The following is a 6000-nucleotide window of genomic DNA, read 5'->3' as shown; positions in this document are numbered from 1 at the left end:
CCGCAGATCAAAAGAGATAAAAGGTTTACTAGTAGAAACATACATATGTGTGAGACCAACTTCAGAGACCTCAGCAGGAGAGATTAGAGAGAAGGGAGCATCGAGGAGCCCAGAATAACTAATCCCTTCTGAAAGCATGTTGACTTGAAAAGAAAGGCTTAGAAAGGGGTTTCTGCGAGGGTACATACTGCCAAAGGAAGCACACAAGAAACTAGGATGGGTGTGATGGAGTAACTTTTTATGGAGGGGTGGCTTTGTATAGTGGAGAGAATATAGTCTTAGGAGTCACCCTGACCTAATGGAAATACCTGTTTGATCTCTTACTACTTTTCAACTTCTTAGAAGCTTATTTTCTGAGAGGCAGCAAGAAAAGTTGATGAAAATGACACCTACTCTGTAGTACTTTTGGAAGTAAAGATGATATAACACATGTGAAGAATATAATCTACTATCTGGCAAATTCCATGTTACTACTTTGTCTTACCTTCCACACTTCTGCATTTCAGATCTTTTTAATGTATTATTAAAGCCTTTCCCCTCATCCACTTGGTATAAATTAAATAATAGAAACAAATATTGGAATTTAAAGGCATAATACAAGACAAATAAGATAAAGGAAAAAATGATGCAATGAAATATCATTAGAAAAATGAGATGCTGAAAGAAAATTCCAAAGCAGAGATTTTTTTTAGAATGATTTATTGATAAGGGAACAAGAGAACAAATCTGAGATTTAGGTTCTAACAGTATGACCTTGGTACACAGATGATTAAACTCTTCTGTTCTTTCATTTCTTATTTCTGTGAAAGTAATACAATAACAACTGGGCATCAATATAAACTTGGTGGAAGGTAGGAATGTATGTTTAAGTCCACTGAAGAAGTTTAAATTAACAATTGGCTTTCATAAGATGACATCTGACCTGGCAAAGTATAATCAGTACAACTCTGTTCTGTTGATTTTCTAACCTATACATTCAGGTTGTTGCTACACACTTACAGGTGAGTTAATTTACCAGGTGCATGAATAAAATATTTAAGTATTTATTTTATTATTAATAAGTAGGAAGCCAGAGATAATGCCTGAATACAACTAATTTAGATGCTTTCAAACAAAACAAGTTATTTATTAAAATACAGCTATGGTTATTAATCAAACACTGTCATAGAAATTATTTTAAATGATGATTGAATCAATTAAAAAATTCATACATTGATACCTATTAATCACTTTCAATTTTTGTTAAGTCTTTTTTCAGTAAGTGCCATATCTGGTATTCTCAACAACTCTGAACATTGTTAGTGTTACTTCACTATTAAGATATAATGAATAAAAAAGAAATAATGCTTGAAAGTAGATTATTGGCTCTAAAAAGGTTGTGACAACACAGAACGAGGACTTGAAACAATTCTTAAGATGTCAGATCTCTTATTCTACTAGCTAAAGTGTGCTTTAAATATATCTGGGGACTTTTGTGTGTCACAGTGTGAAAATGTCACTATTAAGATTTAGACTTTGAATTTTCTATTTTAGAACCTATATACCTAAGTTTCTTCTAAACCACTGATTCCAGTTGAGTACCTGTATTGGTTTACAATGGCTGCTAAAACAAGGTACTATAGACTGGGTGGCTTCAACAAAAGAATTTTATTTTTTACATTTTTGGATTTCAGAAATCTGCTATCAAGGTGTCAGCCAGGTTAGTTTCTACCGAGGACTCAGGACTCCCTCCTTGGCTTATAGATGGCCATTCTTTTTCTGTTGTCTTCATGTAGGTTTTTTTGAGACTGTAATCAAATCTGCACTTCTTATAAGGACACTAGTCACATTGGATTATAGCCTACTCATGTGAAGTCATTTTACCTTAATTATCACTTAAAGGTCCTGTGTCCAAAGACAGTCACATTCTGAGATACTGGGGGCTAGGACTTCAACATAATTTGTCTCTATAATAGTGTCTCTCTCTCTCCCTCTCTCTTTCCTGTTTATTTTAGTAAGGCTTATCTATTCTCTGCCATGTACTTGGTTTTAGTTGTGTGATGGGAAATCTCTTCATTGAGAAGGGATCAGAGATAAGCTGAACCAAAGCTGAAGAGATATATGGTCCAGAGAATTTGAGCACCAATAGCCCAAATTATTGCCCAACTTTTTATTGGCCAACTTCAGTAAGAACACATTTAGATTCTGGCTCCAAAAAAGGGAGTTGATAAATCTGAGAGTTTCTTTGGTTGCGAGGAAGATAAATCTAATTAACCTAATTTAACCAAACAGGGAATTATGGGAAGTATTTCTTCTTTTATTTTATTATCTGTTTATTCATTTAAAAGTATATTTCAAATATTTAAGGTGTATTACAGGCACTATTCTCGGTTGCAGGAAATAATAGTAATAATAATAGTAGTAAATAATAGTAGACAAAGCATATTAAAAGCTCTGCTTATATGGAAACTACAGTGACAGAATAGGAGAGGCAAATAAATATTTGGTACATAAAATAGTGAAATGTGCTATAAAAACAAAAGCAGATAGCTGATGGATGGATGAATGAGGGTAACTGCTATTAAAGTGACCAGCTTCTCATGGTTTGCCTGAAACTGAGGTTGCTACTGGGATGTGAAACTTTTAATGATAAAATTGGAATATTCTGAGGCAAATCAGAATGGTTGGCAAACCCACTTCTAATTTAGGAAGCATTGGCAGGAAGTAGTCTTTGAGAAGAGACATTTGACCAAAATTCTGTAGGAGGTGAGGAGGTCACCCAAGTAGATATCTAGGGGAAAGCAGATTTAGTCAGAGAGAAAAGCATCTTTAATAAACATGAGGCAGGTGAATGCTTCATAGGATCCAGAAGCAGCAGCCGTGTCGTAGCATAGTTGAAGCTGAACACCTGGGAGAGTGAGTGGTAGGGAATGAGGTCAAAGAAGTGACAAGATCTGGGTCATAAAAAAGCTTGTAGGTTAATAGAAATACATTGAATTTTACTGTGAGCACAATGAAGAAATACTGGAGGGTTTTAAGACAAATATTGCCATCATCTGACTTGCATTTTAAAAGTATCACTCTCAAGGCTGCTGAGAATAAACTTCAGAGGGCAAAGATATAAGCAGAAGGACAAGTCAGAAAGGTATTAACGTAATTCAGGCAAAAAATGATGGCAGTTCAGAGCAATGGAAACTAGTGAGATGCTGGCATTCTGTTTATATTTTGATTTGTAAAAGATTTTGCTAATAAAGTGAAAATAGACTACAAAAGAAAGAGAGGTATAAAAGGAAACTTCATTTTATGATACAAAATAGGAGATACTGAGTAGGGGAGATAGATATGTGATTCTGGAATTCAAAGCAGAAGAATCAATGGAGAAATAACTTCATATAAATATATACTAACCCAAGCCATTAGACCTTGATTTATGAGCAGACATGGGATACGTTGTACAAATGAAATCTAGATCTTAAAAAGAATTACAGAAATTACAACTATGTTGATAAGAAGAAAGAACACATACATAGTTGTGAGAGAAGGGGGTGGGAGTTTATGGAAATTATTTTGTAATTGTTCCTTCCTTTTTTCAGAATGTGAAATTGTTTTATAATTTTTTTTCAGGTTGTGAAAAGCAGGATCATTATATGAGAGAGAGAATGGAAAATGGGAGAACAAAGACAAGAAATTTGAGAAGACAAAGGTATGAAATTATCATTTTAAGGTTGCAAGAGTGAATGGCTTAGGGAAATGTAATTAGATCTTTAGGGAGAGTTTAGACCCACTTGATAGCAGAGGTCACTATATTTAAATAGGTTCAGATGGAATATCTCTGAGTTTTTCTCTAGCCACTTTTATCTACATGGTATAAACATGGAATAGCTAAATAATTGGATTTAACTAGGGTTTAAGTTTCACCAAATGAGTGTGACAAGGTTAGAGAAAAGCAAAGTTAGAGAGATGAAAGACACTGAGAACATGAGCCAGGAGTTGACTTAATGATTGACCTTGAAATTTATGCAGAACAAAGAGTGAAATGAGAGGAAACCAAGAGAATTGAGGGGCAGTAAAAAGGTGATAGGATCAAGAGATTACAGGCCTAGTGTGGTAGAATGATTACTTAAATGGGGAACAGAAGGAAATGTATATGTGGGTTACAGCACAGGTTGCAAGAGAGAAACGAGTCTCCTATATGCCTGAAGACAGCACCACAATGGTTTGTTTCTTCTTCTGTGTTTTTGACGGTACGTGGTTTCTTATCTGCTTCTCTTTGCGTGCCTGCTTCATTCTTTTCTTGTCTGGAGAGGTTAATTGTCTACTTGGGTGGACATATGGTTATCCCCGATCCAATAATATATGGAATCCCTGTTTTAAACCCCTTAAGAATCCAGGAGAAAGAGAATCTGTTTTGTTTCACTCGGCCTCAACTGTGTTCTAATCAGTCAATACCAAGGGTATAGAGTCGTGTATCCTACTACCCCTCAGCAGGTGTAATGAAACCTGACTTCTAATAAGAGGACATGAAGAGATTTTTTTAGTAAGAGTGTGTAGAGATTAGGAAGAAATAATCATTACAGGAAGTGGTTGGCATTTTATGAAAGTGATTGAGGCATCAAGTTAATTATAGTTATGAACTAGTTTCAAATTAGAGTTACTGACAGAAAGGAGAGCTATCATTTTAAATCCAGGATGAGAGTTCAAGACAGCAGTTTTTTGCCATGCCTTGATTGAAAATGGGCTAGCAAATCATTTGTTCTGGATTTCCCAGCCAAAAGGCATTATTCTCTCAGTCTTTGTTTCTCTATAGCTTGCAAAGTTTGCCTCAAGTTCCACCTTTAAATTTCATTTCCTCAACCTTTTCTATTCATGATTTCCTATGCCCCGTGTAATATATAACAATGCTAACATTTCAGGAATCATATTTATAGGCAACTTAGTGTTAAACTTTATTCGTCCTTGTTTGTCACGTGCTCCTCTTGTTCCGGTAGATAGCGGAAAGGAATTTTAAGAAAAGGAAATAAATTTTTTGCATCCTCTAGAAGTCAATGACTAATAACAGATATTAAACATCTTCTATATTCCCATACCTCACTTGCATTTAAGCCTGTTTAAATCAATAAGTAAAGATTTGTTTTTAAAAAGTACATATATAAGACAGTATGACAGCTGGAATAGAGTGCATAAAAGTGAAGAAGATATCCTACAGGACCTTTTACCCAAGAGACTCTCCAGTGACTTAAAATGAAGAAAGCCTATTTCTAAGGAACCATGGTCAACAGGGAAGGTCCTGAAGTCTGGCATTAAACATGTGACTAGGGATGAGAGGGACTTTAAAATGGGATAAGACTGATGGCCAAAGCTTTTGGAGAAATGTGTTCAAGCACTAGTTTGTGAAGATTCTTAATGCAATGCAAGATTTGAGACTTTCTTCTCTAAACATGTGCTAACTACCAGTGGATTTTGAGGGATAGGGTATTGAATTGTGCATAGGATGAGTTAAAAATGATAATTTAGTAATGTTAAGATTAAAAGTATGAATAAGTGGGTGAATAACTGAATGACAAGACTTGTCATCGGTCCCTCCATGTTAAGTACTGAGAAAAACCAGATACATTAATAGAATGGATAATATAGGTGATATTTCACTTACTATCTTGATCTTAGAAATACATTTCTACGTGGCGTTGGAATAAATAAACTGAAAAAAAAATACAATTAAGAAATGCAGCTGCTCAACTTTTGATTTTGGGCATAGGACACAATATGGAAGGTCTTAATAAGTGACTAAAAGTAAATCTACGTCATTTTTCTCTCTGGCTCCATTCTGGCAGCATTGAGTGGGAGAGTATTTGGAAGGAGCCAAGAATCATGAGTTGTAAGACTCAAGTAGAACTTGAGAGAATTCTAGCTTCTATTCTGTTACTAGTGTCGAAGCATATTTTTTTTCTAGCTGTAGTAGGAAAATTTGAGCATTATTTTTGTGAGGAACTGGAGGAAAATGTCCTTTAGCATCCAGGAGAT

The 6000-nt window shown here is 35.0% G+C and overlaps 1 long non-coding RNA gene across 1 annotated transcript in view; it reads left to right on the top strand.

Annotated features, from left to right (window-relative positions):
• The first annotated feature begins 3634 nt into the window (after positions 1 to 3634).
• The window catches only part of LOC135270136 (uncharacterized), a 323021-nt gene continuing 320655 nt past the window's right edge, over positions 3635 to 6000 (top strand). Inside the window, exon 1 of the long non-coding RNA XR_010338386.1 lies at positions 3635 to 3682. This is a non-coding gene — a long non-coding RNA (uncharacterized LOC135270136). The remainder of the gene's footprint in view (positions 3683 to 6000) is intronic.

Source organism: Aotus nancymaae, unplaced genomic scaffold (genome assembly GCF_030222135.1).
Source record: "Aotus nancymaae isolate 86718 unplaced genomic scaffold, 86718_ANA_hifiasm-v0.15.2.pri h1tg000059l, whole genome shotgun sequence".
Classification (NCBI taxonomy): Eukaryota; Metazoa; Chordata; class Mammalia; order Primates; family Aotidae; genus Aotus; species Aotus nancymaae.
This window is presented reverse-complemented; position numbering and strand designations above follow the sequence as displayed.